Below are 26783 nucleotides of genomic sequence, written 5' to 3'. Positions count from 1 at the left end.
ATACATAAAAAATTTAAATTGAAGCTATGACTTTTCAGGCTCTATTGAAATATTAAAGCTGTCACAGACAGATCACTCACAACAGAGTCGTATTTGTGTTAGAGGCTTCTCTGCTAAATCGGTTATTAAAGACTTCTTGTCAGTTACAAAACTCGCTTTGTATTTGTGGTTTTATGTAAAAAGACCATCTGCCTGACTGTGGTGGGAAATTAGAATTATGGATGGAGCCAAGAGAATATCAGTGCTGAATCCAAGATTAATCACACCACCACGTTGGAGTCCAAAATGTTTCCGGTCAAAATTCTTCTTTCAATAAAAAAAACTGAAGGATTACTCCATAACCAACAACCTGGTAATGCCCTCTAGTCAGGTTCTGCTCCTCTCATGATGGTGTGGGATGGAGCTTTACTTTTGTGGGGCAGAAAGAGCTCAGAACAATAAAAAAAAAATTCCTTGTGTCGTTTTTTTTGAGTGCCTTTAAGGATCAATGGTTAGGCTGCTCAGCAACTGATACAAGTAGGTAGAGCCCGTGACGCAAACACTCCACTCATTTATACCTCAATTTTGCATCCGGGATCATATAACCAACATAGGTCCCCTATTTTCATATTTCAGGATTCTAACACCTAAAAATGACCTGAGCCAGTGACAATCCCAACAGAGTTCAGGCACTGCAGCTAATGACACAAAGTGCAGAGGTCTAGCATCAAGTTAACACCAGAAAAATGGTTGACCGTGAGTTGAATTTTGACCTCAATATCTCTTACCATTAAACCCAGTATCTCATTAGTATTTTTTGATGGCTTTATTCACTTGAGGTGCTGTTTTTAATGTCTTCTGAACCTGAATCCCCAAACTCCTTTGCTATTATAAATCACCCAAAGTTCCCCTATTCAAGATATATAATGACTTCTATTTTTTAACATAACGTATTGCTTCATATTTACTGACATTGAATTCCACCTGTCACTTGTAGCCTATTGCATCATCTTATCTATATCCCTCAGCAGCTTCTTTTGATCCTCAAAATTATTGATTTTGTCTCCTATTTTAGTATAATCTGCAAATTTGGATACCAGTCCCTCCGGCCTTACATCCAAAACAGTGAACAGAGCTTTGTCAGAACAGAATTTGTGGGACATCACCACCCAACTTCCAATCACTGAGAAAATGCTCTTAACTCCTACTTTGTTTCCGCATTTCCAACTAGTTTTTACTTCAATTTGCTGTCGTACCACAAATCCATACCCTTTAATCTTCACCAATAGTCTCCTGTGTGGTTTCTTGTCAAAAGCTTTCTGGCAGTCCATTTCTCATGTCCATCAAATCTATCACCCTCTCTAAGAACTTGTTAGGCTTGTCAAGTACAATCTTACTTTCTGAAATCCCTGTTGACTACTTCTAAGTATTTCCTTTACAGCTAAATTTATTGCCACATGTTAAATTAACTGGCCGACTATTACCTATCTTTTATATGGACAGTATATTGGCCATTGTCCAGTCTTCTGGCACAGATCTGCTCTCAATAGCATCCCGAAATATCACTTTAGGGCCTCTGCTATTTCTTCCCCACTTTCTCTCAAAATCCTTGGTTCAGGTTCTAGCAACTTTCTACTTTAGCTTAAATAACTTCTCCAGTGCATTCATTTTTTAAAAGCATCTCTTATCTCACTTCTTAGTAATTCAGGATTTACCTCCTTTTTTCTTTTTCTTTTATAAAATGCTTGTTAAATATCCCAGCCAGGCTGTTGTCGGGTCGGGTTTTATTTTTATACCCGAGCCAGACTTTAAGGTAGAGAACTGTTATCTAATAAGCAGAAAGTGGAGGAAAATCATGGTGATCAATTTTTTAGGCACGTAGATTTTGCTTTATTTTCGTATATTCTACAGCATGCTGCTGCTCGGCATTGGATGGTAAAAGGAAGGAAAATCACGCAAGGCTCATCATTAACAAGTTATGGCAGAATGTATGTTGAGTTCTCCCTAAAAATTGAACTTACTGTTTCTGATTAATTAGGAAACATAATGTAATACATATCTGTTAACCACATCTCTGCAGGAAGCAATGTTTTGGATTTAAAGTGTTACAGACTTAGGATTATTGACTATTAAGCTTCTATACATCTTCTCATATCTTCTCAAGGTATTGTCATCATATAAAAAAAAACTTGGAAGAAAGGGTGGAATAAGGGTTTATTCATTGTCACACCTGGGTATTCATGTAAAACTGGTGAAGTTTAAATTTCCCAAAGTACCACCACTTTTAGTTTGCTTTTCTTCCCATCCTCGCTATAAACAATAAGTTCACATTGCCCCAGCCCATAAGAGAGTTGGCATAAAACTGGATGTGGGCATACCAGCCTCAAGGGTGGAAGTGGCCACCCCCATGGGGAGATGGGGGCAGGTTTAAGACTATGGAAACAACCTGGACCCCCGAAGAAAATGATTTCCTGTTGTAGATTTTAGGATCTGCTAACTAATACAGGAACCCCAAAAGGGAACGATGTTGGGGGTGGCTGGACTACCCTCTCCCCATTGGCACCAGTTGTTGGAGTTACCAGCAGCATGGGCTGGTGAATGTCAAAGGTATACCTGGAGTGGGTGTGGACATCAGTTACATGCAAATGATCTATCCTCTCACTGACGTCACAAATTCTGACTGGGTCAATATGGCCAGCTACCAACTGGCATGCTTCTGGGATCATGAACCATGTATTTTCCGGGCTTGTTTTACCTTTTGCTGCACTCAGCAGCAGACTTTGTTGATGAGATACTGTGCTCCTTGCCCTGCAGATGAAACACCTAACGTATTATCTGCTCAAGCATTAAATAAGCTTTTCTAGATGCTTTTTGGCTTTCACATATCATTGATGAAAAATTATTTTGATGCTGTATCTTGGCTTGTACACTGCTTCTGAGCTCGGTAATTATTTTTCTACAGTGGTTTGCAGATGTGGACATGTTGGATACTTTAATTTTTCAATAATGGGATCCAGATTAAGCTTGTTGGTTTAATATATTTGAGCAATTTCAACTAATGTCTGATTACATGTCTTAATTTACTACTGGAAGTAATTTAATGTGGAACAGACCAGGAGAGTATTAAAGATTAGACAGTGAATGTATGTACATAATGCAATCATAATGTGTCTTTACCACTTCCATCCGAAATATGGGATGCACAACCTAGGTGTGATTTATTTAATCTTTTTTTATTCTTTCACGGATGTGGGCATCGCTAGCAAGGCCAGCATTTATTGCCCATCCTTAATTGCCCTTGAGAATGTTCCAGCCAGTTGCCTTCTTGAACCGCTGCAGTCCATCTGGTACAGGTACTCCCACAGTGCTGTTCGGAAGGGAGTTCCAGGATTTTGATCCAGTGACAGTGAAGGAACAGCGATTATGGTTCCAAGTCAGGATGGTTTGTAGATTGGAGAGGAACTTTCCAGTGGTGGTGTTTCCATGCACCTGCTGCCCTTGTCCTTGTAGATGGTAGAGGTCACAGGTTTGGAAGGCACTGTCAAAGGAACCTTGGTGAGTTGTTGCAATGCATCTTGTCGATGGCATACACTGCTGCCACTTTGCATGTTAGTGTCAAATAAGTTATTTTACTGCATGTTAAATACCTAGTTGTTGAAGGTAATAGGGTGAACAGATGTTGGGTGTTGATTAGTTAATTGTACTCAGATGTATATATAAAGAAAGCTAGCATTGGCTGGGCGTTGTTAGGAATGGAGAAGTAAGCTCTGTGGCAAGAAATAAACAGTCTCCACCAAAGCATCCTGGTCTCAGTGTCTTCTTCACAAACAGGCTTAGAAGTTTGTCTAACAGTGCATCAGTGGGAATTAATGTTTAACTTCATGGATGGGGTGCCGATCAAGCAGACTGCTTTGTCCTGGATGGTGTTGCACTTCTTGAGTGTTGTTGGAGCCACACTCATCCAGGCAAGTGGACAGTATTCCATTACAACCCTGACTTGTGCCTTGTAGATGGTGGACAGGCTTTAGGGAGTCAGAAGGTGAGTTACTCGCTGCAGAATTCCCAGTCTCTGAATTGCTCTTGTAGTCATGGTAGTTATGTGGCTGGTCCAGTTCAGTTTCTGGTCCATGTATACCACTGTGCCAGCACCTCTGCTGGGTCTCTCCTGCCAGTGAGACAGGACACAGCCAGGGATGGTGATGGAAGGACATTGGCTGTAAGGTATGATTCTGTGAGTATAGTTATGTCAGGCTCCTGCCTGACTAGTCTGTGGGAGAGGTCTCCCAATTTTGACACAAGCCCCCATACATACGAACATACGAATTAGGAGCAGGAGTAGGCCATTCAATCCCTCGAGCCTGCTCCGCCATTCATGGCTGAACTGATCACTCCACATTTCCACCTACCCCCGATAACCTTCCACCCCCTTAATAAGAAGAACTTTGCAAGGTCAGGGATGCCGTTGTCGTTTCCAGTGCCTAAGTCGATGCCAGGTGGGCCACCAGGTTTTATTCATTTTTGACTTTTCTGTAGCAGTTTTGTATGACTGAGTGGCTTGCTAGGCAAGTTCAGAGGGCAGTTAAGAGTCAACCACATTTCTGTGGGTCTGGAGTCACATGTAGGCCAGATCAGGTAAGGGCAGCAGATTTCCTTGCCTAAATGATATTACTGAAGCAGTTAGGTTTTTATGACATTCAATGATAGCTTCATGGCACCATTACAGAGACTAGCTTTCAATCCAGATTTTTATTAATTAATTGAATTTAAATTCCACCAGCTGCCATTGTGGGATTTGAACCTGTGTCCCCAGGGCATTAGCCTGGGCCTCTGGATTACTAGTCCTGTGATATTACCACTATGCCACCATCTCTCCAAAATCACAAAATTTACCTTACATTAGCAAATTGGCTATCAGAAAAAGTTAGAGTTTAATTTTACTAACATGGGTAAAAGAATAAACAGATATCCTCATCCCAACCTATATACGATGCATGAAGTTGCAATTTTTGAAAGGAATAGATTTAGTTCCTCATTTAGATGCTTCATCACTCCAATTTGCTCTCTTAAATCAGTTATACTCACTACAATTTATGTCATTTATCATCGTATAGCTAAAAGGGAGAAAATGAAAACATTACATCGAATGTACAGCACAGCAATAGGCTACATGGCCCAACCAGTCCATGCTGGTGTTTATGATCCACACAGGTCATCTCCTACCCCTCTTCATTTAAACCCATCAGCATAACCCTGTATAGCTTTCTCCTCCATATATTCATATAGTTCCCTCTTAAACGTATCTGTGCTGTTTGGCTACACTACTCCTTGTAGTAGTGAGCTCCACATTCTATACACACTTTATGTAAAGAGGTTTCTTCTGAATTCCCTACTGGATTTATTACTGACTATCTTATATTTATGGCCCCTAGTTTTAGTTTCCACCACACTGCACCCCTGCCATCCCCCCACTCCCCCCACACTCCCACCCCCACCACACACAACTGGAAACATCTCTATGTCTATCCTTTATGATCGTAAAGATCTCTGACAGGTTACCTCTCAGCTGCATCTTTTTTAGAGAAAGGACCTGCAGTCTGTAAATATTATTAACAGACTACTAACTGCTGAGCCTTTGCACACTTGGACCTCTGCATATGTTCGTTGCCATTTACAGGAGAAAGCAACAAACCAAAATCTGACATTATATGGCTTTGGTAACATTTGTGTACCAAATAATCAATGATAGCCCCCTTTTTGGATCACTTCAGCTTTAGAATTCCGTTTGGCTGTCAAACTTTTCAGATGTAACTAAGAAGTAAATTGGAACTTGATAAATATTGTTTTTACAGCCGATGATTTTTTAGATGAAATCTAAAAGGTTCACTGTACAGTGTAGCATCTCTTATTCAAACTCCTCAAGCCAGAAGTACAGTTGGGTGGGAACAAAGCATTTGCAATGTAAACTGAAAATGTCAGAGGTTCAAAAACTGAAAGCACTCAGATTTAGCAGAAGTTCCAATAAAGCACAAAGCCCTAACTTAAGCCCAGGTCTTTCAAGCTGTGCTGCCATGGGTTGAAAAGATCCCATCAACCTTTGGAACCTCTGCCTCAATCCTTACTCCAGATGTCTTTGTAACTTGCCCCTGTTGTCTAACTGCCCCAGTCTGTCATCAGCTTCCTTTTAGCCAGCTCCACGTGAGCTTTAGCATTTGCAGCATAGTGGCAGACTTTCTATAGCTCTGCCAAGTGCCACTCTTTATCTCATATTTCCTCTCTGTGGTCTAGGAAGAAAGAAAACTTTCTGTCTTCTGAGTGGGGGGAGAAAAAAAATGAAGGAACTTGCCAGAGATTTAAGATAGAAAGTGAAAGAGAAAAACAACAGCATTCAAAAATGACCAATGAGTCAGATTCTCAAAGAATCACAGAATGGTTACAGCACAGAAGGAGGCCATTCAGCCTGTCATGTCTGTGTCTGCTCTCTGCAACAGCAACTCACCTAGTCCCACTCGCTGCCTTTTCCCTAGGCCCACAAATTCTTTCTCCTCAGATAATTATCCAATTCTCTTTTGAAGGCCTCTATTGAATCTGCCTCCAGCACATTCTTAGGCAGTGCATTCCAGATCCTAACCACTCACTGCGTAAAAAGGTTTTTCCACATGTTGCCGTTGCTCCTTTTGCCAAACACCTTAAATCGATGTCCTCTGGTTCTGGATCTCTCTGCTAATGGGAACAGTTTTTCCCTATCTACTCTGTCCAGAGCCCTCATGATTTTGAACACTCTTAACCTTCTCTTCTCCAAGGAGAACAACACCACCTTCTCCAATCTATCCACGGTAACTGAAGTTCCTCATCCCTGGAACCATTCTTGTGAATCTTTTCTGCACCTTCTCTAATGCCTTAATATCCTTCCTAAGGTCTGGTGCCCAAAACTGGACACAATACTCCTTTTGTGGCCAAACCAATGTTTTATACAGGTTTATCATAACTTCCTTGTTCTTGTACTCTGTGCCTCTATTTATAAAGCCTGGGATCCCATATGCTTTATTAAATGCTTTCTCAACATGCCCTCCAACCTTCAATGATTTGTGCATATATACTCCTAGGTCCCTCTGCTCCTGCACCCCCTTTAGAAGTGTACCCTTTAATTTATATTGCCTCTCCTCATTCTCCCTACCAAAATGAATCACTTCACACTTGTCTGCATTAAGAGTGAGAAACAGAAGATATTTAATAAATTTCAATGCCCAACTTTTGATACAAATAATTCTGACTTGTGGAATTTACTCCTTCAGTATACTGGTGATGGCAACAGATTCCTGAGTGCTGTTATGCAGATATGTAGTACTTGAGGCTTTGTTGATACTGTTTTGCTGCTGCCAAAGGTGTAGTATAATAGAGGGATCACAGCATTGGTCTTAACAGAATACATTATTCCTGTATTTTCTCCTTATTTAGAGGTCCTGGCCAATATTTATCTCTCAACCAACACCTAAAAATTAATTATCTGACAATTATCAACTTGCTGTGTGTAAATTGGTTGTTGTGTTTCTACATAGGATGTGAGGGCATTAGAGAGGGTGCAGAAAAGATTCACGAGAATGGTTCCAGGGTGAAGAACTTCAGTTACATGGATAGATTAGAGAAACTGAGCCTGTTCTCCTTGAAGAAGAGAAGATTAAGAGGAGATTTGATAGAGGTGTTCAAAATCATGAGTGGTCTGTAGAGAGTGGATATGGAGAAACTGTTTCCATTGGCAGAAGGATCGCGAACTAGAGGACACCAATTTAAGGTGATTGACAAAAGAAGCAACAGCGACATGAGGAAATACGGTTTTACGCAGTGAGTGATTAGGATCCGGAATGCACTGCCTGAAAGTGTGGGGGAGACAGATTCAATAGAGGATTTCAAAAGAGAATTGGATAATTATCTGAAGACAAAAAATTTGCCGTGCTGTGGAGAAAAGGCAGGGGAGTGGGACTAGGTGAGTTGCTCTTGCTGAGAGCCGCCACAAACACAATGGGCCGAATGGCTTCCTTCTGTGCTGTAACCATTCTATAATTACAAGAGTGACTACACTCTGAAAGTACTTTATTGGCTGTGTGGCACTTTGGGATGCCCTGAGGCTGTGTAAGGCACTATATAGATGCAAGTTCTTTCTTTTTCTATATTGAAAAATCGTTTGCGTATTTTCAACACTTTCTGTTTTTATTTCATTCCATTGTATGATTTGTTCAATTTGTTTTTAAAACATAAAAACGTATAGGAAATTATGCCAGTTTACCGTGAGGTTTATCATTTTACTTGTCCTTCAGTTTATATGATCTCTCAACACTGCTGCAATGTTCCCCAAGGCTAAGTAAAAGCATGGCGGCTAAACAGTAAACAACAAACTCTCTATTCATAGTCATTTATGCTAAGTGGTTGCTTGCCCTTCTTGCATTGTTTGATCCAAGTCCAGTGCTTTTTCAATCCAAGGAAGCAAATATGTAACGTGGCATGCTATATTTAGCTCATAATAGCATGGTCAGGACACAGTTAATCAGGTTATTCTGGTTAATTAGGAAGGTTTTCCAAGCACCAGCTATGATTTTATCCAACTTTTTTTTTTAGCAGGAAAATAGCTCAAAGATTATTTGGACGACTTTTACTTGGACACAAGATTCCAAAAAAGCCAATGAGTGCTGATCACAAAAACATTTCTAGCTATTTTGTGAAAGATTTTCACAATGTTTTATATTAATCAACTGGACATTTTAGAAAATGTTTAATTTCCTTGTTAATCTCATTCACATACCATGTATTAATCCTCATCAAGAGCATGTATGATGACCAGTTTCCAAGACACATTCTGTACCATTTTGTAACTAACTGCGAATAGATACCCAAGAATAATGCAACAACATTTTATTTCACATTGTCCCTGTGGGCAAGTGTCACCCTTTAACACTGTCAGTACAGACAATTCAGCAAGAACTTACCATATGGGAAATCAGGGGCATGATAGGCCTTTCTAGCACATTGTGGCTCCACTGAACCAACCATGTGACATAACTCTACAGGGTTTTTTTTTCATTAACATACATTTTATTACTGAGTGAACCAATAAACTACACAAAGAAAAGACCAAATTTGAGAACAAGATCCCAACCAAAATGATCATTGTTAGTTCCTACATTGAGTAATTAGAATGAAAACTATGGTTACAGTACCCCAATGTCTAAGCAGGTTTATCCAGTAAGTAACTGAGCCAGTAAGATCCTTAGTTCAAACACTGGTCTGTACCTAGTTAGCTGATTTCACCCAGGGCAGGAATGAAAGTACTACAATGTTCTCTTTGTCTGTGGTATAGATAGGGTAAAATTGAGTGCAATCCAGCAATCCATATTTGACCTATGTGAGTGGATGTCAGATTAGGTCAGGTCAAATTCCGCAGTGATATCTCCCCATGATGAAATAGTATGCTGACATTCTCAAGGTTCACGTTTAAAAACAATCACCTGAATAAGGTGCTTTATGGTATTTTGTACCTGTAGAAGCCTACCCCAGCAAGGAGTCGATGTTTCCAGAAGAGGACAGGAGCGGAGAAAATTGTAGAGAAAATTTTTAAAAGTTGGTTACAAACACAGGGCAAGATCTAATGCCTGCATTTTAAAGGATTTAGTTGTTTTCCCGCTAAAAGCACTGCTCTTCCTTTAAATATTTAATGTTGCATCACTGAGGAAGATTGGAACTGTTGGGAGGTGTTCGGAGAAGTGAGGTAGAGTTTTTTTTCTTGTAACTGGCAATGAGTGCAAGCAGGTAGCTTCCCCACAGAGAGAAAAGGAAAAATGAAAAGCACAGCACCACAGGTTTTCCCTCGAAACATCCTGGCAGATAGCTTAATAGCACTGCTGACCAATCTGCAGGCAACCTGAGCACTGTTGACAGGAGGGAGGTCAACATTAATAGATGGGAGAAAAAATACCTTTAAAATAATGTAAAAACATTTAAGTGTTATTGAAAAGAAAAGCTTGCTCTTAATTTTTACAAGTTAAAGTAAATTTGTTGTGATGTTTCACAACTATGCGCTTGGAGTATTTAAAAATATATGGGCTAGTTTTCCAATAGACCAGTGGGGACTGGCAGAAGTAAGTGTTGGAGCAGGAAGAAAAACCATTGCTAGAGAAGCTCTGGCTACGATTGGATACTTAAGAATGGAACTAAGTGAGGACAGCCCACTCAGCTAGACTTCAGATGAGAGATGTTGGAGAATGAAGGTGTGGTTGACTGTGTAAAAGCCTGCAGAGAACTCAAGAAGGATGAAGAGGGATCCTGAATCATAATTAGGGGGGGTTCTGATGCTGTGGCAGGGCAAGAAACCTCAATGGAGAGATACAAACAAGAAGTTTCAGCAAAGCTGAGTATGGATTTGGAAGGCAACATGTTCATGGAGGTTGGAGATGGGGACATAGTTTGCAAGGATAAAGGGGCAGAAGTAGGTGTTTTATGGAGGGAGTGATAACAGCAATTTTGTAAGGGAGGGGGACAGTTGCTGAGGATAGGGAAGGATTTATAATATTAGCTAGCATGGTGGCCAGGAGGGCAGATTGGGTGGTTGCAGTTTAGTGGGAATGTGGTCAAGGAGCAGGAGGTGAATTTCATGGACAAGATGAAGTCAGAGAGAGTATAAGTAGAAATAGGAGATTGTCATGCTTGGAAGGAGCTGTGATATAATAAACAATAAACTGGTGGAATTATGACAACAACAACTCATCTGTTAAACTGAACCATAAGAAAATGGGAACATCTGTACCATGACAAAATGGAGTAGCAGTCAGGTGACCCATACTGTACTGACAATCAACAGGCCTGTCTGCAAAGACAAAATTCATTAACTACATCTGAATTGAAAGAAGCCCATTACATGTTAACTCCAGGCTATAGGAATGGGATTAACACAAGTTCTGTAAGACAGACTGACTTCCACAGCCCAAACCAAAATGAATGCATGTGAAGTAGCACCATTGTAACAGAATTGTCCCCATTCAGATGGCAAGATAGCAATAGTTTTCATATCCTGGACCATTGTATGGTTACACCAGGGGAGAGGGCCCTGTGTCACCTGACAGAGACTCAAATGTGATGGAGAGAGATGGGAGATCAAGAAAAGACCAGTTCCAGCCAAAGACTGTGTGGTTGGTCCAGCATAAGGAAAAAAGCCTGCTGCTGATACTACACTTCAACTTGTTGCAGCAGAGAACTTAAAAAGTGACCACTGCCTCTGGTCTGAAGTTTTAACCACCAGAAGCCTACAACACCTCAGCAAGTTCACAAATACAAACATCCAGGCCTGCACCTTTGAAAAGACTTTCCTCCCAAGAAGATTCAACAGGTTTCTGTGAGCTACAAACTCTTACGTCACTTTGGACTTTAATTGCATCCTACCGTTTTTTCCCTCTATCGATCTATTCTTGTGTATGCATGTGTGTGTGTGAATTCATGGGTAGGTCAAGAACGATTCAGGTTTTACTGTTTAACTAAAAACTTAACCTACTTTTTTTTTAAAGAAACTATGAGAAAACCTGTTTGTCTGTTTATTTGACCCTAAAATCATTCATGGACACAGTATTTTTAACAAAATACAATTGTGGTCAGTTGGGAGGAGAGAAGTGGAAGTTACCCACACCATTTACTACCTTTCGGTAAAAAGATGAACTAGAGAAACATGTGTATTCACAGCTAGAAGGGGGAGGCAAGGGAATGTGTCAAAACAGCAAAAGCAGCTGAATGGATGGTCTGAACCCTGGTGATGAAGAAGTTCATAAGCTCCTTACACTTGCTGGAGGTGTGAATTAAGGGGACAGGAAAGAAGGGTTTAAGAAGACATTGGTAATAAAGAAACGAAGCTGGGGTTATCTGTGCTCTCAAGGATTATCTTGCAATAGTGGGTGGTTTTGACAGAGGATAGGAAGGCCCAATTACATGTGATGTGGTCCAACCAGATATCCTGTTGGATGGTTAAACCTGTTGTGCACCAGGCACGCTCAGGTTTGCACACCCACTTTGGTTGATCTTGTCAAGTATGTGCACGTAGAGTCAAGTTCTCCAAGGCACTCTGGGTATCTTTCCCAGGAGGAGGATGCCCAGGATGCCAAAGAGTTACTCTCCAGTCTCAACTGCGTCATCAGGAAACTGTGGCGCTCTGATCCATTCTTATACTTATAAATCTGAACAAGCGTGGCAGAACATTTTCACATTCCCCTTTAAAAAGCTCCCAGATTACACAGCAGAAGCATGCTATGATGAAGCCTGATTCCAGATCCAGGTTGGGCAGATGCAATATCAACACTGCAATGTTACCATCAGATTGAAAAATCTTCATTTTATCCCTATTCCACAGTATCTAAATGCACTTCACAATTTCTCCAAAAATGTAATTTCTGTACCGATCTTATTTCTTTCTCACCATCTAAGTAGCCAATTCACCTCTTTCTTGGTAATCAAATATTTCTAACAGGCATTACTTGTGATAATTTCTTGCCCATCTGAAGTTTGCCCAAGACCTCCAGTCAAATATAAATTAGTTCCTCACTGTAAGCATATTAAAGAACATAACTTGTGTAGTGTTTGACTGTGAATTGTACAATTTGCTCTCAGCCATATCTCAACATATACTAACAGCCTACAGACAAGAGGACATTGGTGTCAGAGCTTAAAGTGAATTTGACATTCCACTGGACAGTACAATCTTATGTAAGTAATTACTGTAAGAAATTGCCATAAAATGAAAACTTTGCAAAGAAATTTCTTAATTATCATTTAGCTTTTGCTTAATTTGGGTGAGTTAACAAACAAAATAATTTAATTCCCTTGAGGACATCCCAGTAAAGAGGCTGCAACTGAATGAGGTAGATTTTCATCTTCACTGCCTGGGTGGTAATCCTGTCGAATAGATCGCCTGCCCTTTATACAACTAAATTAAATTAATGAATGAAAATCAGGAGGGTTATATAGAGGGTGGACAATTTGCTCCACCAGATTGAGACAGAAGACAGGAGAAAGGCTGAACACAGAAATAGAGCCATATAACCATAGAAAGGTTATGGCACAGAAAGAGGTCATTCAGCCCATTATGTCAGCGCCAGCTGAAAAAACTAGCTGCCCAATCTAATTCCACCTTCCAGCACCTGGTCCATAACCTTGCAGGTTACAGCACTTCAGGTGCAGGTCCAGGAACCTTTTAAATGAGTTGAAGACTTCTGCCTCTACCAGCAATCCAGGCAGCGAATTCCAGACACTCACCACCCTCTGGGTGAAAAAGTTTTTCCTCATGTCCCCTCTGATCCTTCTACCAATCACCTTAAATCTGTGCCTCCTGGTAATGGGCCTCTCCGCTAGGGTAAACAGTTCCTTCCTGTCTATTCTATCGAGGCCTCTCATAATTTTGTATACCTCACCCCTCAACCTCTTCTGTTCGAAGGAAAATAACCTTAGCCTATCCAATCATTCCTCATAGCTGCAATTTTCAACTGTAAATCTCCTCTGTACTCTCTCCAGAGCAATTACGTCCTTCCTGTAATGTAGTGACCAGAACTATATGCAATATTCCGGCTGTGGCCTAACCAGCATTTTGTACAGTTCCAGCATTACATCCCTGCTTTTGTATTCTATACCTCGGCCAATAAAGGAAAGCATTCCACATGCCTTCTTCACCAGTCTATCTACCTATCCTGCCACCTTCAGGGACCTGTGGACATACACGCCAAGGTCTCGCACTTCTTCTGCCCCTCTCAGTACCCTCCTGTATATTCTGTATTCCCTTGCTTTGTTTACTCTCCCCAAATGCATTACTTCACATTTCTCCAGATTGAATTCCATTTGCCACATTTCTGCCAACTCAACCAAACCATTGATGTCTTTCTAGAGTTTACAGCTATCCTCTTCATTATCAACTACACGGCCAATTTTTGTGTCATCTGCAAATTTCCCAATCATGCCTCCCACATGTAAGTCTAAATCATTAATATATACCACAAACAACAAGGGACCCTAGACTGAGCCCTGTGGAACACCCCTGGAAACGGCTTTCCATTCGCAAAAATATCTGTCGACCATTACCCTTTGTTTCCTGTCACTGAGCAAATTTTGGATACAATCGGCCACATTCCCCTATATCCCATGGGTTTTTATTTTTCTGACCAGTCTGCCATGTGGGACCTTGTCAAATGCCTTATTAAAATCCATGTAGACAACATCCACTGCACTACTATCAGACATGGGCAAGGAAACCTCCTGCTGATTACTACCTACCGCCCGCCCTCAGCTGATGAGTCAGTACTCCTCCATGTTGAACACCATTTGGAGGAAGCACTGAGGGTGGCAAGGGCACAAAATGTACTCTGGGTGGGGGACTTCAATGTCCATCACCAAGAGTGGCTCGGTAGCACCACTACTGACCGAGCTGGCCGAGTCCTAAAAGACATAGCTGCTAGACTGGGTCTGCGGCAGGTGGTGAGGGAACCAACAAGAGAGAAAAACATACTTGACCTTGTCCTCACCTATCTCCCTGCCGCAGATGCATCTGTCCATGACAGTATTGGTAGGACTGACCATCGCACATTCCTTCTGGAGCCGAAGTCCCACCTTCACATTGAGGATATCCTCCATCGTATTTAATGGCACTAACACCATGCTAAATGGGATGGATTTCGAACAGATCTAGCAATGCAAAACTGGGCATGCATGAGGCGCTGTGGGCCATCAGCAGAATTGTACTCATCCACAATCTGTAACGTCATATCCCCCATTCTACCATTACCATCAAGCCGGGGGTCCAACCCTGGTTCAATGAAGAGTGCAGGAGGGCATGCCAGGAGCAGCACCAGGCATACCTCAAAATGAGGTATCAACCTGGTGAAGCTACAACACAGGACTACTTGATGCCAAACTGCATAAGCAGCAGGCGATAGACAGAGCTAAGTGATTCCATAACCAATGGATCAGATCTAAGCTCTGCAGTCCTGCCACATCCAGCAGTGAATGGTGGTGGATGATTAAACAACTAACTGGAGGAGGTGGCTCCAAAAATATCCCCATCATCAATGATGGGGGAGCGCAGCACATCAGTGCGAAAGATAAGCCTGAAGCATTTGCAACAATCTTCAGCCAGAAGTGTTGAGTTGATGATCCATCTCGGTCTCCTCCCGACGTCCCCAGCATCACAGATGCCAGACTTCAGCCAATTCAATTCACTTTGCGTGATATCAAGAAATGACTGAAGGCACTGGATACTGCAAAGGCTATGGGCCCTGACAATATTCCACCAATAGTACTGAAGACCTGTGCTCCAGAACTTGCCGCGCCCCTAGCCAAGCTGTTCCAGTACAGCTACAACACTGGCATCTACCTGGCAATATGGAAAATTGCCCAGGTATGTCCTTTACAAAAAAAGCAGGACAAGTCCAACCCGGCCAATTACTGCCCCATCAGTCTACTCTCAATCATCCGTAAAGTGATGGAAGGTGTCATCAACAGTGCTATTAAGCGGCACTTGCTCAGCAATAACCTGCTCAGTGACACTCATTTTGAGTTACGCCAGGGCCACTCAGCTCCTGACCTCATTACAGTCTTTGTTCAAACATGGACAAAAGAGCTGAACTCAAGAGGTGAGGTGAGAGTGACTGCCCTTGACATCAAGGGATCAAGGCAGCATTTGACCGAGTATGGCATCAAGGAGCCCGAGCAAAACTGAAGTCAATGAGAATACGGGGAAAACTCTCTGCAGGTTGGAGTCATACCTAGCACAAAGGAAGATGGTTGTGGTTGTTGGAAGTCAATCACCTCAGCTCCAGGACATCACTGCAGGAGTTCCTCAGGGTAGTGTCCTAGGTCCAACCATCTTCAGCTGCTTCATCAATGTCCTTCCTTCAATCACAAGGTCAGAAGTGGGGACGTTCGCTGATGATTGCACAATGTTCAACACCATTCACGACTCCTCAGATACTGAAGCAGTCCGTGTAGAAATGCAGCAAGACCTGGACAATATCCAGGCTTGGGCTGATAAGTGGCAAGTAACATTCGCGCCACACAAGTGCCAGGCAATGACCAACTCCAACAAGAGATAATCTAACCATCTCCCCTTGACATTCAATGGCATTACCATTGCTGAATCCCCCACTATCAACATCCTGGGGGCTACCATTGACCGGAAACTGAACTGGAGTAGCCATATAAATACCGTGGCTACAAGAGCAGGTCAGAGGTTAGGAATCCTGCGGTGAGTAACTCACCTCCTGACTCCCTAAAGCCTGTCCACCATCTGCAAGGCACAAGTCAGGAATGTGATGGAATACTCTCCACTTGCCTGGATGGGTGCAGCTCCAACAACACTCGACACCATCCAGGACAAAGCAGCCCGCTTGATTTGCACCCCATCCACAAACATTCACTCCCTCCACCACTGACGCACAGTGGCAGCAGTGTGTACCATCTGCAAGATGCACTGCAGCAATGCACCACCAAGGTCAGACTGACTGGCCTATAATTATTTGGCCTATCCTGTGCACTCTTTATCAACAATGGTTCAACAGTTGCAGACCTTCAATGCTCTGGTACCTCACCTGTATCTAGCGAGGATTTGAGGATGATCCTCAGAGCATCCACTATTTCTTCCCTGGCTTCCTTTAACAACCTGGGATACAATCCATCTGGCGCTGGTGATTTATCCACTTTCAAGGATGTCAGACTCTCTAGTGCTTCCTCTCTCATTATGCTTATTGGGCTGGATCTTAAGCAGCTTTTAACATCGGGATCCATGACAGGATAGGGGGGCCTGAAGCTGGCTCTAGATGACGCCCGCCATGGACCTCAACGCCAGAAGGGACTGGCTCAATCCTCCCGGTGGCGACGAGGCACTGTAATGGCCCCCAGTGCTTCTCGGCGGCGGGACCCGGATTAGAATATGTAGACTGGCGCTTAACATCCATTAATATGCAAGCCACTCCGATTCAGGCAGCAGGTCTTGATCTTCATCTGGATGTTTGGCACTCACGTGCCTTCACTTTCACATCCATGAAAAGCTGGCAGCATTGAGGCGTCTGTCCTCAGAGCCTGTGAATGTGGGTGGGGGGGCTGCAATACGAAGGGTTTTAACTCTGCATTCATGAAGGTAGGTACCTCTGCCCTTCTTCTGTATAGGGGGCCACTCTGCGCCCGTTAACATTTGAGGGTTGGGGAATGCTGACCCTGCAATCTGCCAATGCTGTTTGGGGTAGGAGGATGAACAATGGCAGTCCATGATCCCTTTGTTTTGGGTGGAGACCACAAATGGTAGCCGGTTTAAGGTCATGTTGCCAGTGGTCCCATCCAGGCAAGGTCAATAAAAGACTGTGGTCATGCTGCCCCGCTCTTATTCAAAGCTAAGACGGGCAATGTTATGGCTTACCATATAGGTGATGCCGGAACACAGCTGAAGGACCAATTTACATCACTCTCTGCCCTGATAAGTGCCGTTGACGTACTGAAAGAACCGAGTTCACCTCCAGCTTAGAGATGGGGCTGGTCAACCCTGTCTTTCTTGGTTCAAGTGCTGTTAGGAGCCATATCTGCCAGAGGCAGAACCAAAAGGCAGGCGCAGCCAATGTGAAAGCTCCTAGACATGAGCAGCAGCAGCCACCAAGGGGCATTCGAGGCCTGAGGAGATAGCTGGTCTACAGGCCCCCCCATAACATACCTGCAGATGTCGGAGCGTCAGTGTCAGTGTCAGAGGCAACTGCAGATGTCCAGAGAGGCGTTGACAAATCTCTGTGCACTGTTGAATGATGACCTGCAGCCAATGGGATTTGCTGGACACCCTACGTCTGTGGCCCTCAAAGTCACCGCAGCTCTTGATTTCTACACATCCGCATCATTCCAGGAACCCACCGGCGACCTGTGTGGACTTTCACAGTCAGCTGTGCACAGCTACATCAGGGAGGTCACCAATTCCTTGTACAGGAAGGCCAGTGACTATATTCTCTTCAGGCCAGACCCTGAGATTCCCACAGGTGCAGGGGCTCATCAACTGCACGCATGTGGCCATCAAGGTTCCTGCTGGACAACCAGCCACATTCCCGAAAAGAAAGGGCTTCTACTCCCTCAACGTGCAGCCAGTTTGTGACCACATGAACTACTTCATGCAAGTGGGTGCCCGCTTTCCAGGCAGCTGCCATGACTCATTCATCCTGCGCCAGTCTCAGGTGCCACTGCTCTTCACTGCATCGGCTCAGATCCAGGGGTGAATTCTCGGGGACCAGGGCTATTCCTTGCAGACATGGCTCCTGACGCCGGTGAGAAACCCCACCAGTGAGGCAGAGGAGAGATACACGCCTACCACGGCTTGACACAAGCAACCATTGAGCAGGCCATCAGCATGCTGACGATGCACTTCCGCTGCCTGGTTAGATCTGGTGGGGCCCTACCGTACTCACCAGAAAGGGTTGCACACATCATTGTTGCATGCTGTGCTCTGCACACCTTTACAATACAGAGTGGGGAGGCCTTGCAGGATGACAAGAGACGGGAGCAGGAGCTATCCTCAGACGATGAGGACAGAGAGGAGTTGCAGCAGCATACGCACATGGGAGGACAAAGAGCATCGATGCAACACAGACATGGCGAGCAGAGAGCAAGGGATGCTCGGCAACGCTTTACTGATAAGCACTTCCACAATCCTTGAAGTGCACCATATCTCCCCATGTCATACATCACTGTGCTTCATCTGGTAGGCAGCCTTCTGCATCTGTGACACCTGTGTCTCTACCATTACTGGCAGCAGATGCCCATGTGACTGCATCCATGAAGTGCCACATCATGGATACTGCAATGGCAATGATGTTGTACCATACATTGGCTGTTCTGTTAGTCAATGATGTAATGGGAGGACACAGATTTGGCACATGCTGGCATGCGTCATTCACACAGTAAAAAAGGAGACAAGTTAGAAAAGCACATTTAGTGAGAAGGAATTAATACTGTCACCCGTGAAAACCCATATGTGTCATGGTGTCTTTTTGAAATGTTTGCGGGTGCTCCTTCGCAGTGTAACTTCTGCACGAGCGGCTTGACTGGAGGCAGGCAGCTGATCAGGATGGCCTTTGGCTTTGGATGACTTGAGTGGTCATCCTCTGGGTGCATGAGGCCTGGCGGGCCCCGGCTACCTGAGGGCCTCCTGCACCAGTGCAGGGCTGTCCTCAGATATCCTGGCTGCTGGAGCTGGACTCACCGGCGGAGGGGCTGAGGAGCTGGTGTCCACTTTGGAATCATCCAGAGGGAGGACCCCAGATATGGATCACTGGCTTGCCTCCTCCCTCTCAAGGCTTGTAGGAACCTCACTGGTCTCCTGCGAAGGACCAGTATCAGAGACACTCTCCAGGCCCTTGGTCCCTCTCTCGCCTAGCCACTGCTGTGTCCAGTTCATGGCCGAGGTGAGGGTTTGCAGGTCTGTGCACATCTATGGAATGTGGTTCCATTGAACCATCGAAAAATTACGGCACAGAAGGAGGCCATTCAGCCCGTTGTGTCCGTACCGGCCGAAAAAACTAGCTGCCCAATCTAAACCTACCTTCCAGCACCTGATCCATAGCCTTGCCCATTACAGCACTTCAGGTTCATGTCCAGGTACCTTTTAAAAGAATTGAGGGTTTCTGCCTCCACCACCATTCCTGGCAGTCATCCAGACACCCACCACCCTCTAGGTGAAAAAGTTTTTCCTCAAGTCCTCTCTAATCCTTCTACCAATCACCTTAAATCTGTGCACCCTGGTAATTGACCTCTCCACTGGGGAAACAGGTCCTTCCTGTCTACTCTATCTAGGCCTCTCATAATTTTGTACTCCTCAATCAAGTCACCCCTGAGCCTCCACTGTTCCAAGGAAAACAACCCTAACCTATTCAATCTTTCCTCATAGCTGCAAATTTCGAGCCCTGGCAACATTCTTGTAAATCTCTTCTGTACTCTGTTCAGAGCAATTATGTCCTTCCTATAATGTGGTGACAGGAGCTGTATGCAATACTCCAGCTGTGGCCTAACCAGCATTTTATACAGTTCCAGCATCACATCCCTGCTTTTGTATTCTATACCTCGGCCAATAAAGGAAAGCATTCTTCACCACTCTATTTACCTGCCCTGCCACCTTTAGGGGCTTGTGGACATGCACTCCAAGGTCTCTCACTTCTTCTGCCCCTCTCAATATCCTCCCATTTGTTGTGTATTCCCTCGCTTTATTTGCCCTTCCCAAATGCATTACCTCACACATATCTGGATTGAATTCTATTTGCCACACTTCCGCCCACTCAAACAAACCATTGATATAGTTTAGTTTAGTTTAGTTTAGAGATATAGCACTGAAACAGGCCCTTCGGCCCACCGAGTCTGTGCCGACCATCAACCACCCATTTATACTAATGCTACACTAATCCCATATTCCTACCACATCCCCACCTGTCCCTATATTTCCCTACCACCTACCTATACTAGTGGCAATTTATAATGGCCAATTTACCTATCAACCTGCAAGACTTTTGGCTTGTGGGAGGAAACCAGAGCACCCGGAGAAAACCCACGCAGACACAGGGAGAACTTGCAAACTCCACACAGGCAGAACCCAGAATTGAACCCGGGTCGCTGGAGCTGTGAGGCTGCAGTGCTAACCACTGCGCCACCGTGCCGCCCAGCTGGAGTCTACAGCTAACCTCTTCACTATTAATTTTTTTTGAAGCAGCGATAGTGCGAGCGAGGTGGCAGCTGGGAAGGTGAGTTTCAGTTTAAATTAACTTACCTTTTGTTTCGGCAGCTTTTTTTTGAAGCGGACACGGGGACTGCTGGGTAAGTAAACCTATATATTCGGGTAGTGGCTAAACCCGAAACACTACACGTGTAGTGTCTCCCACCCATCCTCCTCCTCTAACCAAAATAAAAGGACTCTTGTGTGGAGGGTTTGGTAAGGTAAGGTTTTCCCTTTTTTTTAATCTCTGTTGTCAATATAGAGCAGAGGGGATGAAAGCTAGGGCAGTTGCATGCTCCTCTTGCAGGATGTGGGAGGTGAGGGTCACCACTTGTGTCCCTGCTGACTTCACCTGTGAGAAGTGCACCCAACTCCAGCTCCTCGCAGACCGCGTTAGGGAACTGGAGCTGGAGCTGGATGAACTTCAGATCATTCAGGATGCTGAGGGGGTGATAGCGAGCAGTTATAGGGAAGTAGTGACACCTAAGTTACAGGATAAAGGTAGCTGGGTGACCATCAGGGGAGGGAAAGGGAATAGGCGCACAGTGCAGGGATCCCCTGTGGCCGTTCTCATCAATAATGCGTATACCGTTTTGGATACGGTTGGGGAGGGGGACCGACCAGAGGAAAGCCACAGTGGCCAGGTCTCTGGCACTGAGCCTGGCTCAGTGGCTCAGAAGGGAAGGGGGGACAATAGGAGAGTGATAGTGATAGGAGATTCAATGGTTAGAGGAACAGACAGGAGATTCTGTGGTTGCGAATGAGACTCCCGGATGGTATGTTGCCTCCCGGGTGCCAGGGTCAGGGATGTCTCGGATCGAGTCCACAGGATTCTTAAGGGGGAGGGGGAGCAGCCAGAGGTCGTGGTACGTATCGGTACCAATGACATAGCTAGGAAAAGGGTTTGAGGACCTGTAAAGCAAATATAGGGAGTTAGGTTGGAAGCTGAAAGGCAGGACGAGCAGAGTAGTAATCTCAGGATTGTTACCGGTGCCACGTGCTAGTGAGGCTAGAAACAGGGAGCGAGTGCAGCTGAACACGTGGCTACAGAACTGGTGTAGGAGGGAGGGATTCAGATACGTGGATCATTGGGATACCTTCTGGGGAAGGTGGGACCTATACAAGAAGGACGGGTTGCATCTGAACTGGAGGGGCACCAATATCCTGGGTGAGAGGTTTGCTAGAGCTCTTCGGGAGGGTTTAAACTAGTTTTGCAGGGGGATGGGAACCGGAGCTACGGATCAGTGGATGGGGTAGCTGTTGAACAGGCAGATACCGAGTGCAGAGAGTCTGTGAGGAAGGTTAGACAATTGACACGACAAAGTTGCAGCCAGTATGATGGGTTGAAGTGTGTCTATTTTAATGCAGGAAGTGTCAGAAATAAGGGTGATGAACTTAGAGCATGGATCAGTACTTGGAGCTACGATGTGGTGGCCATTACGGAGACGTGGATATCACAGGGGCAGGAATGGATGTTGGATGTTCCGGGGTTTAGATGTTTCAAAAGGAATAGGGAGGGAGGTAAAAGAGGTGGGGGAGTGGCATTGCTAATCAGTGATAGTATCACAGATGCAGAAAGGGAGGTCATTGAGGAGGGTTTGTCTACTGAGTCATTATGGGTGGAAGTCAGAAACAGGAAAGGAACAGTCACTTTGTTGGGAGTTTTCTATAGACCCCCCAATAGCAACAGAGACACAGAGGAACAGATTGGGAGGCAGATTTTGGAAAGGTGCAGAAGTAACAGGGTTGTTGTCATGGGTGACTTCAACTTCCCAAATATTGATTGTAACCTCCTTAGTGCAAATAGTTTGGATGGAGCAGTTTTTGTCAGGTGTGTCCAGGAAGGTTTCCTGACTCAATATGTAGATAGGCTGACTAGAGGGGAGGCTACGTTGGACTTGGTGCTTGGCAACGAACCAGGTCAGGTGGCAGATCTCTCGGTGGGAGAGCATTTCAGTGATAGTGATCACAATTCCCTGACCTTTACTATAGTCAGGGAGAGGGACAGGAGCAGACGGGATGGGAAAATATTTAATTGGGGGAGGGGGAATTACAATGCTATTAGGCAGGAACTGGGGAGCATAAACTGGGAACAGATGTTCTCAGGGAAATGCACGACAGAAATGTGGAGGTTGTTTAGGGAGCACTTGCTGCGACTGCTGGATAGGTTTGTCCCGATGAGGCAAGGAAGGGATGGTCGGCTGAAGGAACCTTGGATGACAAGAGATGTGGAACAGCTAGTCAAGAGGAAGAAGGAAGCTTACTTAAGGTTGAGGAAGCAAGGATCAGACAGGGCTCTAGAGGGTTACAAGGTAGCCAGGAAGGAACTGAAGAATGGACTTAGGAGAGTTAGAAGGGGACATGAAAAAGTCTTGGCGGGCTGGATTAAGGAAAATCCCAAGGCGTTCTACACTTATGTGAGGAACAAGAGGATGGCCAGAATGAGGGTAGGGCCGATCAGGGATAGTGGAGGGAACTTGTGCCACTAGGGGAGGTCCTAAATGAATACTTTGCTTCAGTATTCACTAGTGAGAGGGACCTGGTCGTTTGTGAGGACAGCGTGGAACAGGCTGATATGCTCGAACAGGTTGAGGTTAAGAGGGAGGATGTGCTGGAAATTTTGAATGATATGAGGACAGATAAGTCCCCGGGGCCAGATGGGATATACCCAAGAATATTACTGGAAGCGAGGAAAGAGATTGCTGCACCTTTGGCGATGATCTTTGCGTCCTCACTGTCCACTGAACTAGTAGCGGATGATTGGAGGGTGGCAAATGTTGTTCCCTTGTTCAAGAAAGGGAATAGGGATAACCCTGGGAATTATAGACCAGTCAGTCTTATGTCGGTAGTGGGCAAATTATTGGAGAGGATTCTGAGAGACAGGATTTATGATTATTTGGAAAAGCATGGTTTGATTAGAGACAGTCAGCATGGCTTTGTGAGGGGCAGGTCATGCCTCACAAGCCTTATTGAATTCTTTGAAGATGTGACAAAACACATTGATGAAGGAAGAGCAGTGGATGTGGTGTATATGGATTTTAGCAAGGCGTTTGATAAGGTTCCCCATGGTAGGCTCATTCAGAAAGTGAGGAGGCATGGGATACAGGGAAATTTGGCTGTCTGGATACAAAATTGGCTAGCCCATAGAAGACTGAGGGTGGTAGTAGATGGAAAGTATTCAGCATGGAGCTCGGTGACCAGTGGTGTTCCGCAGGGATCTGTTCTGAGACCTCTGCCCTTTGTGATTTTTATAAATGACTTGGATGAGGAAGTGGAAGGCTGGGTTAGTAAGTTTGCCAATGACACAAAGGTTGCTGGAGTTGTGGATGGTGTGGAAGGCTGTTGTAGGTTGCAACGGGACATTGACAGGATGCAGAGCTGGGCTGAGAAGTGGCAGATGGAGTTCAACCTGGAAAAGTGTGAAGTGATTCATTTTGGAAGGTCGAATTTGAATGCGGAATACAGGCTTAAAGACAGGATTCTTGGTAGTGTGGAGGAACAAAGGGATCTTGGGGTCCATGTCCATAGATCGCTCAAAGTTGCCACCCAAGTTGATAGGGTTGTTAAGAAGGCGTATGGGGTGTTGGCTTTCATTAACAGGGGGATTGAGTTTAAGAGCCGCGAGGTTATGCTGCAGCTCGAAAAGGCCCTGGTTCGACCACACTTGGAATATTGTGTTCAGTTCTGGTCGCCTCATTATAGGAAGGATGTGGAAGCTTTAGAGAGGGTGCAGAGGAGATTTACCAGGATGCTGCCTGGACTGGAGGGCATGTCTTATGAAGAAAGGTTGAGGGAGCTAGGGCTTTTCTCATTGGAGCGAAGAAGGATGAGAGGTGACTTGATAGAGGGGTACAAGATGATGACAGGCATAGATAGAGTGGATAGCCAGAGACTTTTTCCCAGGGTGGAAATGGCTATCACCAGGGGGCATAATTTTAAGGCGATTGGAGGAAGGTTTCGGGGAGAAGTCGGAGGTAGGTTCTTTACACAGAGAGTGGTGGGTACGTGGAATGCACTGCCAGCGGTGGTAGTAGAAGCAGATACATTAGGGACATTTAAGCGACTCTTGGATAGGTACATGGATGATAGTAGAATGAAGGGTAGGTAGTTAGTTTGATCTTAGAGTAGGTTAAAGGTTCAGCACAACATCGTGGAAACCGCTTTCCATTCACAAAAACATCCGTCGACTACTACCCTTTGTTTTCTGTCCCTGAGCCAATTCTGAATCCAACCTGCCACATTGCCCTGTATCCCATGGACTTTCATTTTACTGACCAGGCTGCCATGTGGGACTTTGTCAAATGCCTTACTAAAATCCATGTAGACCACATCTACTGCACTACCCTCATCAATCCTCCTTGTTACTTCCTCAAAAAACCCAATCAAGTTAGAAAGACATGACCTTCCCTTCACAAATCCATGCTGACTTTCCCTGATTAATCTGTGCCTTTCTAAGTGGCAGTTTGTCCTGTCTCTCAGAATTGATTCTAATAATTTACCCACCACCGAGGTCAGACTGACTGGCCTATAATTACTTACTTATCCCTTGCACACTTTTTAAATAATAGTACAATGTTCACAAACCTCCAATCGTCTGGTACCTCACCTGTATCTAGTGAGGATTTGAAGATGATCCTCAGCACATCCGTTATTTCCTCCTTGGCTTCCTTTAACAACCTGGGATGCTATCCATCTGGCCCTGGTGATTTATCCGCTTTCAAGGATGTCCGACCCTCTAGTACTTCCTCTCTTATCTGCTTATCGTATCTGATATTTCACACTCCTCCGCTTTAACTACAATGTTTACACCAACCCTCTCCTTTATGAAGACAGACAAAAAACCCATTAGGAACCTTGCCCACATCTTCTGTATCCATGCATAGGTTCCCTTGTACATCTGTGATAGGCCCGACCCTTTCTTTAGTTATCCGCTTGCTCTTAATGTACTGATAAAACACCACTGGGTTTTCCTTGATTTTACCTGCCAATAATTTTTCATGTCCTCTCTTTGCTTTTCTAATTTCCTTTTTTACTTCACCCCTGCACTTGTTCAACTCCTCTAGGCTTCCTAAAGTATTAAGATTATGCGATAATCATAAGCTTTCTTTTTTTGCTCTAACTTACCCTGTAAGCTTCTAGATAACCAAGGAGGTCTAGATTTGGCAGTACCACCCTTTATCTTTGTGGGGACATGCCTACACCGTGCCTGTAGTATCTTGCTTTTGAATGCCTCCCACTGATTTTCCTTCAAGTAGCTGTATCCAGTCCACTTTCACCAGGTCACCTCTCCATGAGGGTCACCATCCTCTCCATGGAGGAAGCCATGTGCTCATATGCCTGGGACATGGCAGCTGTCATGCCCTGGATGGACTCCCCCATCGTCCGCTCAAGTCTGTGCCTAGCCTGTGACATCTCCGCCAGACATTGTCTTAACTCTCCCTGCAATTCCAGCATGCCCTGTGCTGTCAACACCAGAGGATCATCATCAGCCTGAGGCTCAGCATGGGCATGGACAGCCACAGTCTTCCGACTGTCAGAGGCATTGACTGTCTCAGCCTGAGCCAGCTGTTTGGGTGTGTATGGTGCTCTCACAAACTTGTGACCCAGGCTCTAAAGCCGAATGGACTTCCACCGAGGTGAGTTTATCTTTGCTGGTGGAAAGTGCGCGAGTGTCATGGGACACTGCGTCCTCTGAGGTTGTCTCTTCCTCAGAGGTGTTGGACATCTCCAGGGTCTGCAATGCCGATTCTAAGCATTACCCTGCAAGATACAACGTGAAGAGCACAGTTTTAGGTTTAAGGGTATACATGTCACGGATATGAAAGCATTACGTCCACAAATTAAGGGCTTTGAGTAATCATTGTGTTTGTCAAAGAGGTGCATGTTCACCCGGGACCCCAAGCTCCACATCCGAAATGGCACATCCTCCCTGGCTGCCAGCTAGCTCCAGGGCCTCCTCCTCAGCCTGTGATAGTCTGTCTAATGTCTGGCACCCCTCTGCCAGTCCTGGATGACACCCTCACTTTGTGCGCCCTCTTTGCCTGGTTGAATAAGGATGCAGATG

The sequence above is a fragment of the Heterodontus francisci genome, chromosome 14, assembly GCF_036365525.1.
Source record: "Heterodontus francisci isolate sHetFra1 chromosome 14, sHetFra1.hap1, whole genome shotgun sequence".
Lineage (NCBI taxonomy): Eukaryota > Metazoa > Chordata > Chondrichthyes > Heterodontiformes > Heterodontidae > Heterodontus > Heterodontus francisci.
Note: the sequence above shows the minus strand (reverse complement) of the source record.